Raw genomic sequence first — 14,925 nt, 5'->3', positions numbered from 1 at the left:
CAATAACATACAACCAAGCTTCTTGTATTCTTGCAATGTTCTCATGGATTTGGTGGGGTTTTTTTGTCATCAATTCTGCCTTACTGGGCATACACAATGTACCTGCATAAAATGCTATATGGCAGTACATCTGTACAATTAAGTTATAGGTATTCTAGGTTTTGCAGCATGGAGAAAACACACTTTTAATCAACAGGTTGGGCAGTACAAGTTTCCAGTGCCAAGCAAAATATTCTCTGTCATATTAACACAATGATAAGATTTCTTCAGCAATATCAGTAAATACATAAGCAACATTTTGTCACACTTGCAAAAACTATTGTGTTCTGACATTATTTCATACTACACATTTATTTTAGATGGTTGTGTCTAACTTTCGCTTCAACCAATATAAATTTTAGCACTGGCTTCACTGGAAATGGGAATAAACCCTTCATGAACAAAGCTCCAAAATAATCTTCTTACAAGGTAAAAGAAAAGCTGAAGTGAAAAAGATTCTCAGCACACAAGAGGTTGCTACAAAGGACAAAGCAGCTAACAGCAGTTACTGCTGTAATCATACACTGTTTTACTTGAGAGAAAGATTTCTTCTCCACCGCACCTGGCATATCTAAAAAAATTACAATGGTTTGTCCAAGTTGCAGAAGAGGTAAAGAAAAGCCTGGCACATACATGCTTTATTATCGCCTCACTTCATCATTGACTAGAACACAAGAAAATCAATAAGAATCCTATACGAACACATCCACCATAATAAAATATATGGCTTACATATATCAAATCCTAACAAGTGTGCTTGCATGCTCAGTGGAGAAAATCACTTCATAAAACAATCCCAGGAGACAACTAAAAAACAAAAAGGAGACTAAGGAAGGGAGAAAACTGAATGATGTATCTAGAGGATACAGAGATAACAGTAAGAACTCTCCATCAATATACTGGACTTGACAGGCCAATGTTTTTATCAGTTACTCTAAGCCTTAGTTAACTTCAAACCTCTAAAGAGCCATACGCAGGTTTTTCTATGCTGGAATCAGTAGACTGAAATGCTTATTTATGCCCCTTTAATTGATTTGATTCCTTACAGAAATTACTACCTATTTGGGCCTTGACTGTCTCCTCTGAGTGCACTGCATCACAGCTCCTGCTTCAAAAATTTCCCTGGGAGGTGCAGCTCCTGGAGTTAGAAATTTTTCATAAAACCTCCATGTAGGTTTGAAGTCCTGCTAGTCTCCCCATTCATTCAAGTAAGAAATACAAACAAGTTAGGTTTTCTTACACAGCTCAGGTTTATGGAATAAAACTGAGAGTTTGCTAAAATGGTTTTCAGGTTTTCTGATTTGCCACACTAGCAGTAATTTGCTTATGGACCTGTACAACATGAATTTCAATTTACCTGAAAATAGGATTTTGGCGTTGAGGTAGATTTTTGACACTGTTCTTCCATGTTAAAGTCTAGTATTCTAGGCTAGAATCTGTGTCAAGTGATTATCTACAATCTCTTCCAGATTTAGCTTCTACTGTCCTTCAGTAACAAAAAAAGATATTAAAAAATAGCTTCATCAATTTGACCAGGACAGTTAAAAACCTATTACTTTAATTACTAAGAATACTAACCAGGAGAGAGTAGACAAGATACATTTTGTTCGTTATTTTAAAGTTTGTTTTATTCTCTTTCATTTTTCATTTGTCATATGTGGCAACTTCTGTGTAGCCAACTACATCATTTTCTTTGGCAGTGTGTATCCCTTCCTAAACATCAGAAAATAACTTAATAAAAAGTGATTGGCTAGGGCTATTAAGGATAACTGGAAGGTATTCTACAGGTACGCAGCAAATAAAAAACAGACTAGGGAGAATGCAGGCCCCCTCAGGAAGCTCCCGGGAGAACTAGCTACACAGGATTTAGAGAAGGCCGAGGTTCTCAATGACTTCTTTACCTCGGTCTTCACTGGCAAAGGCTCCGACCGCACCACCCAAGTCTTGCAAAGCAAATGCAGGGACTGTGAGAATGAAGACCTTGGGCCCACGGCAGGAGAGGAATTGGTTCGAGATCATCTTAAAAATCTGAACATGCACAAGTCCATGGGTCCTGATGAAACTCATCCGTGGGTCCTGAAGGAGCTGGCAAATGAAGTTGCTAAGCCACTGGCCACCATATTTGAAAAATCATGGCAGTCAGGTGAAGCTCCCAACGACTGGAAAAAGGGAAATATAACCCCCATTTTCAAAAAGGGGAAAATGGATGACCCGAGCAATTACAGACCAGTCAGTCTCACCTACATGCCTGGCAAAATCTTGGAGCAGATTCGCCTGGAAGGCATGCTAAGGCACATGAAAAACAACAAGGTGCTTAGTGACAGCCAGCATGGCTTCACTAAGGGGAATTACTGCCTGACCAATTTGGTGGCCTTCTATGATGGGGCTACAGAACTGATGGACAAGGGTAGAGCAGTTGATGTCATCTATCTGGACTTGTACAAAGCGTTCAACACTGTCCCACACGACATCCTTGTCGCTAAATTGGAGAGACATCAATTTGATGAATGGACCACTCGGTGGATAAAAAACTGGCTGGATGGCCGCACGCAAAGAGTTCTGGTCAGTGGCTCAATGTCCAGCTGGAGACCAGCTACGAGTGGTGTCCCTCAGGGACTGGTGTTGGGACCAATCTTGTTCAACATCTTCGTCGCTGACGTGGACAGTGGGATTGAGTGCACCCGCAGCAAGTTTGCCGATGACACCAAGCTGTGTGGTTCGGTTGACACGCTGGAGGGAAGGAATGCCATCCAGAGGGACCTTGACATGCTTGTGAGGTGGGCTGATGCCAACCTCATGAAGTTTAATCATGACAAGTGCAAGGTCCTACACCTGGGTCAGAGCAATCCCAGGCACAGCTACAGGTTGGGCAGAGAAGAGATTCAGAGCAGCCCTGCGGAGAAGGCCTTGGGGTGTTGGTCGATGAGAAAATGAACATGAGCTGGCTTCAGTGTGTACTTGCAGCCCAGAAAGCCAACCGTATCCTGGGCTGCATCAAAAGGAGTGTGACCAGCAGGTCAAAGGAGGTGATCCTGCCCCTCTGCTCTCGTGAGACCTCACGTGGAGTACTGTGTGTAGTTCTGGTGTCCTCAACATAAAAAGGACATGAAACTGTTGGAACAAGTCCAGAGGAGGGCCATGAGGATGATCAGGGGACTGGAGCACCTCCCATATGAAGATGAAGGCTGAGAAAGTTGGGGCTGTTTAGCCTGGAGAAGGCTGCATGGAGGCCTCATAGCAGCCTTCCAGTATCTGAAGGGGGCCTATAAGGATGCTGAGAGGGACTCTTCGCTAGGGACTGTAGTGACAGGACAAGGGGTAATGGGTTAAAACTTAAACAGGGGAAGTTTAGATTGGATATAAGGAAGAAATTCTTTCCTGTTAGGGTGGTGAGGCACTGGAATAGGTTGCCCAGGGATGTTGTGAATGCTCCATCCCTGGCAGTGTTCAAGGCCAGGTTGGATGAGGCCTTGGGTGATAACGTTTAGTGCGAGGTGTCCCTGCCCATGGCAGGGGGCTGGAACTTGAACTTAAGGTCCTTTCCAACCCTAACTATTCTATGATTCTGTCATTTTCTACCAGCATAACCAAGAGAGAAGACATTTCAGCAAGAAAGACATAATGAAGTAAAAGAAGGAAAAAATATGCCTAAGAAGGGTCTTGGTATTGTGGCTTATGTACCTCTCTAAAAGACCTAGCATAAAGGAGAAAAAAATTAATAGTAAAAAAAAAAAGTCCTACAGTTAAAACTGCCCTTTACTATCATGTTGTTTTCCTAATCAGTTGAAACACAAATTCAAAGAGTACCCCTTGAATGCTCATCTATTCCAACTTCCTTGATCATGGCTACTGCCTATTACTCCAGATTGCTTTTACAACATCCTTTTATTGAGCTTTCTTTTCACTGCTGTCCCAGAAGGCCAGAGAGACTTCTCAAATCAATTCTCAGTACACCTGAATCAATTTCTAAAGCTCATAATGTCAAGAGAGCAACCTTTTATGAGACTACAGCTGGTCATATGAGTGTCTAATACATTGAATCAAACTTCTTTTGTAATTCAGTGTCAGGCTTTAAACCTGGTGCAGACAGCAGATATAACATATGCTTGTAAAAACAGAGTAGTATATAAACTTGCATTACAGGTATTACAGTGCATTTTACACACAACAGTTCCCTTCTACTGTGAAAATAATAATGGGATCGCCCCAATTTCTCACAAAGCACTAGCCTATGAATTAGTTTTACATCACAGAAATAGGACTTGAACCTTTGATAATGGTATTTAAAGATAAAAAAACAAAACTTGCCAGTTTCTTGGATTCAAGGTAAAACTCCAAAGTCCAGAGGATTAACTAGTGCACCCAGGGAGATGACCTTGTTTCTGACACTTAAGGAGGGGGAATGACATAACTTATTAACAAAAGAAGTCTAGAAAAATTCACAAAGCACTACATCTCTGCGAGGATCTCCTAGGATCTGAACTGGGCATATCCACATCTCATTCAGGAACTCTGTTCTCCAAGGAGCAACCTAGCAGCAGCTTTTAGCACCATTTCATAATTCTCACCTCCCCAGTAGGAAAAGCAAAAGATAATCATTTAGTTTCCTCTCAAAATCCACTACTTTCTGAGAGTCTACTCAGCAGATGCTTGCTCCTGAGCACAATTATTTATTCTCTACTTTTCTCAACCGAAGTCATTTTTTTTGCCATATTTTCTATAACACTCCCAATGGATCAGAAGGGACCCAGCAGTCCTTCCCCACTTATTACCACCTCAAAAGTGTCATTCCTACATCCAATTAAGAACAAAGGTACTCCAAACTGATGAACAGAAGCTCTTAATTACACAGCAGCTTTGAAACACCTCTCTACTCTACACAGATTTAATCTTCTTAAATGTGCTGCTCACTAATAATTTCATGTGGACAAACCAGCACCTTTTTATTATGATAAATAATAGCCATCATGTTATTTATAAAATAAGTTGAGGGTCTGTAAATACAGCAAATGACTCCTGATTTGTGCTCAAATTTTGGATACTGTTCATAATTCACATCTCAAAACAGTCTGTCATTAAAACCACTCAGGAACAGAACAGAAAAAGACTTTGGCAAAGTAGTAAAACCAAGCTGTTGCATTTACCAATTCCCATTGTTCGCAGTTCAGTTTAGTGCAAGTACGGTAGCTCTTCCTTTTCAAGAGCTCCAAATTATATTTCCCCACTAACAACTAAATAAGTAGTTCCCAAATCTTAAGTTTTCTTTCAGCTTTTTATATTAGGTTAATGTGTTTAGTTATATACCGGGATTCTGTGTAAGTGTGCACACTTAAATGTACAAATATGTACACATATATTTATGCTTTATCTACACAAAAAAAGAAATAGGGAAAGAGGTACATGGATAAAAACCTCTTATTTCCTTCTTATACATGTCTTGCACCAGGCTCAAAAGCAATGAAAACTGAGCTTTTAAGAAACAGCTGGAATGAACATCAATGTAAGTTGATGTCTGCATAACAGAGACCCAGAAAAGACCTGTGACTAGAAGGGAACCTGTTTCTCCCCAGTCTCCAACACATAAAAGATTATGCTTCTTGGAGGCAACACCAAAAAGCCCCAGTTACTTTTGATGGAGTTTTCCCTTTCTTTTTTAAAAGGTGCTGTTAATGGCAGATCAGTCTGACCAAAGGATTCGGCTTTGGAATAAAAACAAGAGCAGTCTTTTCTGGTTCTTCTTTTTCAATAGCTCAGCTGGAGTCACATCATGGTGGGTTTTAATCCTGTCACAGAATACCAAAAGAGGGAGAGAGAGATCCCAGTGACTCGGACAAGCTTTGCAGACATAACTCTGGTGCTGTATGAAATGTGTCTTAAAACATGTCTGTAAATCAATATTCAATTAATGCAATATTTTAATAGTAAGAAAGATTTTATTGCTCTACCTCAAACACAACAAAGCATAAAGACCAGCTTCTAACCAAATATAATGGTACATCTAAGGGTGCATTGCTACATCTCCACCATTCAGCACAACAATCACTACTTCCTAACCTTCATGTTTCCATGAAGAGACGTATCACTAAACAGTCTCTGGTTCCCAGTTCAAATATTTCTCACAGATTATAGCAGCCAGAGAGGCCACATTTTATAATTCAGCTGTTGTCAGTTTTTACAATGATGTTTATTTTCATCCTTCTTTTTACACATAAGCAACATGACCTCCTACTAAGCTTCACATATAACTCAGCTCTTGGTAGATTAAGTCTCTCGAAGTAGGCTTCTAAGCACAAGAGCTTGTGATTCTCTCCATACAGGACAGTAGTTACATTGGTTTGTCAAACACCTCCCTAACACTCTAACATTGTTTTCTAAGTTACAGTGGGGAGGCAATCAATCACCATAGAGTAAAAGGATATGTTCTTCCTCTTAAGGTGTCTTATACTGACATCAGTCATTGGCTGGAGCTTTTTCTTTTATGTTGGTAAAGTCCAAATCCAAAGAGGGTGAGAGGATAACTGCAGTGGAAGTTCAGATAAGGGAGGATAATATATTGGAACTGAGAAAGTTTGACAGCCCATGCAGGCAGGAAAGAAATTAAGAGGATGCTCCTGGCCAGAAGCAGCATGGATACAGCAAAGATCAAAAACATCCATTCCTTTCCTATTTCACTTAGCAAGCAGCTATGCAGCAAAGCAGGCAGTCACATTACAATCTTTTTATTACTGTTAGAAACATTGAGACTTTGAACAATCTTATGGCAAACTCTAACTAACATGAAATATTTTACTCCCAGGAACAGTTTCAGCTTGCCCATTCCTTTTATTTATACACACATACAAAAAAAAAAGGGGGGGGTGGGGGGGAAGGGAATGATGCATAAAAAAATATGTCCAGAAAAGTATGAGGAGTGTTGACCACTCATCCTTCTAGTAGTCTGTGTCATGGTACCACAAACGCAAGGGGACACAAACAGCAGGAGAAACGGTGGCTAAGAATGTGACTTGAGAAAGGATGGTCATACTTCTCACCCCAGGCATTCAGCACTGATTTCATGCAGCACTGGCTTAATCTCAAAACTTCTAACCTCCTTACAAACTACATCACATCCACTTCCCTGAATCTCTGTTTCAATACTTAAAAATACACTAGGGTTTTAATTTATGCAGTTAACTCCAACATTTCTGCAGGCACTAAGATGCTGGGGAGTGTCAATGTACATAGTATTGCAGTTATATTAATTTAGAAAAACTGGAAAGTCACAGTTGGAGAATATTATAGTGATCTTAAAAAAAATAAATTCTAAAACACCTCCTAGAATGAAGTCCTGCAACTTTTATTCATGATCAGTATTCATTATGCACAAAATCCTGAAGAACCGTGCGTAAGCACCACACACTCCAAGGATCCCAGAATCAGGTCCAGGAGGATATGCAAAGATTGCAACTTCCTTTTTTCACACCCAGTTACAGTCTCAGGTGTTTTAAAAGAAGCAGCCACAGCACTGACAGAGATATTTTTGTACGCAAAAGAAGTATACAGAGAGGTGAAAATCTGCAACCTCAATTAACAGTTATTGCAGACCTACAGAGTTATTGCTGAACATTTTAACAAGCAAATCATTCAAAGCAACGTAAGCATAACAAAATTTCACCAAAAGCTATCCCTGTGGTGCATTTCTTGCTGTGGTCCTACAAGCACACAAGAATCCAGTAACCTGAATGGGGCTCTGGACGTAACAGGGTCCTCCCACAACCGTAATTCAGAACTAATTTTAGGAGAAGTTGCATACATGAAAGTAGGGGGTGTGGGAGAGACACAATGCAAAACTTTCTTTTACACAAGTGCCTTATAACTACAGTGCCATAAATGTGCTTAGTGTTTTACAAAAAATGTTATAATTCCCCTGTCTCTAGAAGCTTATGTTCCAGGTTCAGTAAGATGATAATACTTCTTAGAAATATTAAATTTACTACAGGTATTTTAAGAAGCGTAGAAGCCTTAGAAAGCAAGATTATAAAAGAGAACCTTGTAACAATTCAAAATATAATACCACTTCAATGCTTCTTGGCATAGCTGAAGGCACTTATATTCCAGTAAAAATAAAAAAATAGTTAGCACTTTAACAAGTGTCTAAAAGCTCTTTAAAAATTCAATACTGCATATGCAATAGTCAATTCAATTCTTACCCACAACAAAAATATTACTGGATAAAAAGCAGTACCTGACAGCTATTTAATAACATCTGACATGATACAACAATATTGTTTAGTTTTATTTTTAAGGACAGATTTCACAGAAATTTGCTGACAACTACAAAATCGAAATGAGGTTTTGAGCAAAAATCCATTGAAGGCTTTTGTCCACTGACACCCACGAAAAGTGGGCCTTCAAGGTGAAACAGTGTACCAAAAACTGTCAAATGAGAAATAATTTAGAAGGAGGAAAGAAAAGTAGATAGATATTGAACCTCAGATACTCAGCTGCGAGAGACATTTATGTGACACACCATAGGAGACAGCCAATGTTACTACCAGCAGTAGTAACAACTATAATTATTCTTGCAGTTTCTAAAACTACAGAAACGTAGCTGTGATTTTTCCCAAAGTCTAACAGGGAAAGGCTCTAAACACAACAGAGGAAAGGCTGAAGGTAAACACAAAGAGCACAGCAAGGGCTTGTAACCACCTGAACAGTTTAAGGAACGCTGGGTGGGTTTTTTTGGTTAACCACAAAGCTAAGGGAAAGGAGGAGTCTGGAATAAGGTGACATAACTTGAGGAGGGTGAAAACTGACAAGACTGAGGAAGAGAATTTAAGGAAGTTTTGAGCGCATCACCAGGGAGCACAGGGCAACAAAGGCCTTGGCGGGAAGCGCAGACTGCTCTCTGCATGGCCTCCAGCCTTCACCGTGCTGCTTTTGCAGCTGGTAGTACCAGCTGGTGTCTCTGTCTGGTTGCTCCCTGAAGTTGCTTCCTCAGACCACAGAGCCAGGTTGTGAGAGGGGGAGAGGAGGGGGTGGCCCAACCATGGTCCTAATGCTATCTACGTAGCCAAGTCCTGGGGCTGCAAGTCCCAGGAGGGACTGCAAGTCCCACAAAGACAGTGGCAACACAGTCCACTTGAGCCTGTGTTTGACTCTGTCTGGAGTCTTTCATCTGCTTCCAGTCACCCCATTCCCAAAAGAGATACTGGCACAACTTGAAGGATATCAATTATGGAAAATATCTTCTTGGAAGGACTATTCCATGGATATTTAAAATTAAACAAAGACCAGATATTCAGAGCTTGCCTAACAGTGAATAAAGACAGACCCTAAAAAAAACAAAAAAAACAATTAGAACTATATGAAAACATAGGCACCAATGATGGAAAGGAATTACTTACTGTAGTAAATGGAAGCATGAATGACAGTTAAGGGAGAAAAAAATATAACGTGGCAATGCAGACAACTGTAATAGAAAAGAAACTGTAAAGAAACCGAAACTGTGGGTCTCCAGACGTAAAGAACAAAGTTCCAGTATTCAAAACTCTTAAAGACAAGCGTAGGCCAAAAAATGTTTAAATAACTCAAATAAATGTCTCAAATAGTGTACAACACATAACAATCCTCCAGTGACAGTGTGTTGCCTAGATAATTCAAGACAAGCTTCTCTAACACCTATCTGCTGATTACAGTTTGATTGAAAATAAGAGCCTTGCAGACGACACAAATGCAACTGAACACAAGCATCCACCAAGACCAGAGGTTAATCCCTCTTCCATCACAAAAATAATGCTGTTGAATAACCTCAGAACTTCAAAATATCTACATAGTAAACTGGAGAACTAAAAAATGAAACACTCCATATTTCAAAGTTTAGAACACAACCCTTGAAGAGGAAAAGTGGGACTATTACTACTAGTAGCATTATATTACTTCAGAGTTCCTAATTTGATGCTTCCCACAAAAAAACATGCTGGAAGTTGATAATGTTCCTTTAAATGAGCAAATTTACAAAAAGAACTCATGATTTAGACCCTATCACTTGCTTCAACATCATTACTGTTTCTTTTTTAACATAACTTGATTAAATTTGTGGAAGATTAAAAAAAAAAAAGAGAAAAATAAATCAAGTTCTAGAATATAAAGGGTGATACTAGGGAATTTTTTTCCTAACATAATGAGATCATACCATTAAGACCCAATGCTTGCAACTTACAAGTAATTTTCATGCTTTGTGGGATATTGTCCTTCATTCATACACACACTCCATTATGCATTATAGATAATACATATAGGAGACCCAATGGAAGAAACTGCAATAAGCATTTCACACAAGATAATGGGACGGCTACATGATATAATGGAGACTTAGCATGGATGAAGAAATCCGCTTATCAGGCCCTCCACAGTATGCCAGCTATTTATGTGAAGTTTGAGCATCGTTATCTGGAGAAGAAGGTAAAAAGGGGGGATTCACAGAGAAGCAAGGTTATTTATTTGCTTTAGTAAGCTTGTGTGATAAACCAACACTCACATTCTCCACACCCATAATTTTCAGACTTACCTTCACCAAGACTCTGGGCTCTCAAGTTTTACCAACAATAAGAATGACATGGTTGATGCTATTACTATACAATACTGTAAAGGCATAGGACAGAATTGAGAACAGCAGTGTGAAATTTTTAAAGGAGACATTTACATGAAGGCACAGGTATGTTACACAGAATCACAGAATCCCAAGGGTTGGAAGGGACCTCAAGAGATCATCTGGTCCAACCCTCCTGCAAGAGCAGGGTAACCTAGAGTACATCACACAGGAGCTTGTCCAGGCGGGCCTTGAATATCTCCAATGTGAGAGACTCCACAACCCCCCTGGGCAACCTGTTCCAGTGCTCTGTCACTCTCACAGTAAAGAAGTTCTTCCTGATGTTAACGTGGAACCTTCTATGCTCCAGTTTACACCCATTGCCCCTTGTCCTATCACTGGATATCACTGAAAAAAGCCTAGCTCCATCATCCTGACACCCATCCGTTACATATTTGTAAACACTGATGAGGTCACCCCTCAGTCTCCTCCAAGCTGAAGAGACCCAGCTCCTTCAGCCTCTCCTCATAAGGGAGGTGTTCCACTCCTTTAATCATCTTTGTGGCTCTATGCTGGACTCTTTTCAAGCAGTTCCCCATCCTTCTTGAAATGAGGGGCCCAGAACTGGATGCAATACTCCAGATGTGGCCTAACCAAGGCAGAATAGAGGGGGAGGAGAACCTCTCTTGACCTACTAACCACTGCCATTTGCCTCCTTGGCCACAAGGGCACATTGCTGGCTCATGTTCATCCTCCTATCCACCAGGACCCCCAGGTCCCTTTCCCCTTCGCTACTTTCTAGCAGGTCAGTCCCCAGATCCACAATCCTGTTAGAATTCTCTTTACTGTCAGCTGTACACAACTATAAACCCAAGTTCTCTTGGTGAGTAATAAATAAGGAAACTTCCTCTCTGGAACAATACATACTATACAGCTTTTCTCATTATGGAAAAAGTTTAAACCAAATCAGGCCATTTTGGATCTACAGTCCCTCCACTGAATTTAATAAGATTTGGATCAGGCTTCTGGAATTTAACCTAATCTCACAGGCATAGGTAAGACAAGAATCACTAAAATTTAAAGACTGAACCTACCTTTGTGCATGAGTTACTATTACTCAAAAGATGTTTTCATGACAATTAGGATTCTGTGCTGAGTCTCACTTCCATCAGATACCCTTTTCCACTGAAATTTCCAGTTCTTCAGCCTTTAAATTTCAAAGAGGTCTTCAGTGTTGAAACAATTTGTAAGAGTGAAGGCAATCCACAAGTGAAGCAGTACCCCAAAGTTGTTACCTGTTTTACATGGCCAGAACAACTTCACCAGCAGACAGCATGACAAACAGATGTTCCAACTTTTTAACACATTTCTCTCAGTAGTGTCACGGTTGCGAAATTTTCAAAACAATAGCAAAACATGGCAGATTATTTGGAAACCAGATTTAGCATATTACTCTAAACAGGGCTTCACAACTTAGAGAAAAGAGTGTTTCTTAAACACTAAATGCCAGCATGTCTGTTTTTAATACTTGGTTTATGATTTTCAGAGTCACTCTAGCACACATGGCAAGCAGCACATTAACTTGTTACATCATCCAGCATCCAAAACATGGGTAGATCTCCTATGTGGAAACTGTTTTTCTGAGGAGCTCCACATAGTTCACTGAGAAGTTTTGCTACTGGTACCAACAGCAGCACTTCACCAGCCTCTTTAATCAGTAAATGCTCTCCATAGTTCTTCCTATGAACGTTGTCAAGTACAGACAAGTTTTAAGAAGTACTTATGTCAGCATAAGTTATACCTCTTCTCCATGCTCAAGTTTGCAACTGCAGTGCATGAACGCAGTACACCTCAATAATAAAACATAATTAATTAAAAAGATAAGACATTGTCAACAATTGCACACACATTTATCACTAACTACTGAACCCTCCAAACCCCTTGCCACTTTAAAATCTTCTGTTAAGCGAAGAATTGAAAAGGACAACAAGATTATAGCACAAAGAGGAGGAAATGATCTCCAGAACAATGATCATCTTCACTAAAAACAAACACACACACACATACACACACCCCCCAAAAAAAACAAACAAACCAAAAACCAGCAACGTGCACAGTGGTACTGAGAACCCTCAGGTAGCAAGACTGAATTCATACAGTAACAGCCATCAGTAACACTCAGAAACAACAAAAATTGTCAAAATATTATTCCAGCTTCAAATTATGTATATCTCTGTTTATAAATACTGACACAAAAACAGAGAAAGGTGGCTGCATAGATGCAAAAGACAGGTACATATATAGGGAGAAGTTAAGAAGTGATACATAGAACAAATTAAAAACCTTTAAAAATACAGTGATATCATCATATACTGATATATATTCCCTTTGGAATAAAGAGATGCTATATGACATGAAAAGAAGTCTTTTAAAAACAAAGAAATTGCCTTAAAACTGCATGTTCCATGATGCTGAGTGTTCCTCTATCATAGCCTCTTATTTTCAGGGTCAGAAAGCCTCAACAGAGGTAGCTAAACAAAAGAAACTGCAACTAGTAAGACCCTTCCATTTTCTAGCATCCATGCAAGACTTCCCTTCTTGGAAGGCCACATCCCTTATAGTGGCAACAAACCAGCAATTACAAGTAGGTTAACTAAACCCCAAGGGATTATTTTGCTTTCAATGTAATTTGTTATTGGTTTACATAATTTTGTTGGGTTTTTTTTTATAAAATTAAAACTTAAATACAGGTGAATTAGAATTACAAGCAACAGTAACCAAGACTTTCAAACACAGGTGCAGATACTTACTTTCCTTAACTGTAATCCTTATTTCTGGAATTTGGGTCCCAGCTTACCTAATTGCCCATGGAAATAATCTTCAAAAGCATTTCAGACCTCTACATAGTGCCTCCTTTCAAAATGTTCACCTTTCAGAATGTTCTGGTTCTAAAATGGTTTTGTTACTAGTCCACAAATGCACAAACTCTTAACACTTGTGTGTACCCCACAGCAGCACTAGAGCTTTATTTTAAATAGTCACTGTACTTGGAGATAATGGCCTGTAAATATTAAACCTAAAGGAAGGTCACGATCTTGCATATCCATGCTTCATCAATTTACAAACCAAAGACAATTCTGCTCTACACCTTCCCCCCCCATCCCTCCCCGATACCACAGTACAGAGATACTCGTATTTCCTTAGAGCAAGGTGATCAAAATATGGGACTCTTGGAAACAAGGAAGATCAATTAGCATAACCAGATGCCCTTCAGGATTCTTTACATTACTGCATTTTTGAACTAAAAGGCACTGGCCTTCTGACCCATGCACTGAGTTCGAGATGAAGCAACAGCTACAACATGGAGTAGGGGAGCCAACAGCAGAACCTGAAAGCCAAAATGCAACTCAATTTGTGCCAGAATGGTGTAAACAGCCTTAGATTTTTCTGTTGCAACATAAAGTGAAACTTCATAAACAGAAACATCACAAGCAAAAAGATATAGATTGGGCATCTCCCCTGTCACCACTTAAAATCAAACAAACAGCAAGTATTGTTTTAATCATACTACTGCTCCGACATTTCAGAAGCAAGCACGACTGCATAAAATAAAGAGACTGCATTGAGTAACCCCACGGACACATGGATATTTTTATCTCTTATCTAAGGATGCCGGATTTTGAGGCAAATTAATTGTTTATTTATCCTGACTTGAATGCAGTTACTGAAATTTACTGAACAAGTCTGCACAACTTGTAAGCCCTGAGACTCCATCAATCTGAGTGTCCTGTTAAATCACAAGCTTACAAATAGAAGGCTTCCCAAATGAGCAAGGGGAATGACTACCACAAGATCTTCTATTTTTTGTAATAGCTCCAGCAAGAATTACCATGTTTGGCTTGTCAGAAATAATACGCAAATTCAACACATACATAACCAATCATAGCATGGATTGGGTCTGTAGGAACAGAATAGAGAATACCTACACACAAAGACTTACCCCTCCACTCCATCCTTTCTCTCCACTAGAAGGTAAATGGAAATCACTCTAAGTTTGGTGTGTGAAATCACACCATTCATAGTATTATCCTAATAGGTAGCAAAGAGAAAAAAGACCTCATCAGCGATACATGAAAAACAAATTACTAACAAACAGACAGAGCATTTATGATGCTTTGCCAGACTGTGAACAGGCCAACTTCTGTCACAACAAAAAGAAATTGTGTCCTACAGATTTGCTCCCTTGTCAAACAGCCTTCATGCAGTGCTGCAGCACAGCACTAGCAAGAATGATCTAATTTCTGAAGATGGCTCTC

General features: G+C 39.6%; 1 protein-coding gene and 1 long non-coding RNA gene across 14 annotated transcripts in view; both read right to left on the bottom strand.

Moving 5' to 3' along the window:
• Window positions 1-14,925, bottom strand: part of BRSK2 (BR serine/threonine kinase 2) — a 327,161-nt gene that overhangs the window by 267,589 nt on the left and 44,647 nt on the right. The gene's annotated exons all lie outside the window — the stretch shown is intronic.
• On the bottom strand, window positions 9,132-12,091 carry LOC133226632 (uncharacterized). Its single transcript, XR_009729599.1, has 3 exons — window positions 11,704-12,091; window positions 10,241-10,470; window positions 9,132-9,353 (listed from the first exon to the last, which is right to left on the bottom strand). It is a non-coding gene; the product is annotated as an uncharacterized LOC133226632 (long non-coding RNA).

The sequence above is a fragment of the Neopsephotus bourkii genome, unplaced genomic scaffold (assembly GCF_033783945.1).
Source record: "Neopsephotus bourkii isolate Nb327-2 ecotype Australia unplaced genomic scaffold, CSIRO-AGI_Nbou_v1 NB_1792, whole genome shotgun sequence".
Lineage (NCBI taxonomy): Eukaryota > Metazoa > Chordata > Aves > Psittaciformes > Psittacidae > Neopsephotus > Neopsephotus bourkii.
This window is presented reverse-complemented; position numbering and strand designations above follow the sequence as displayed.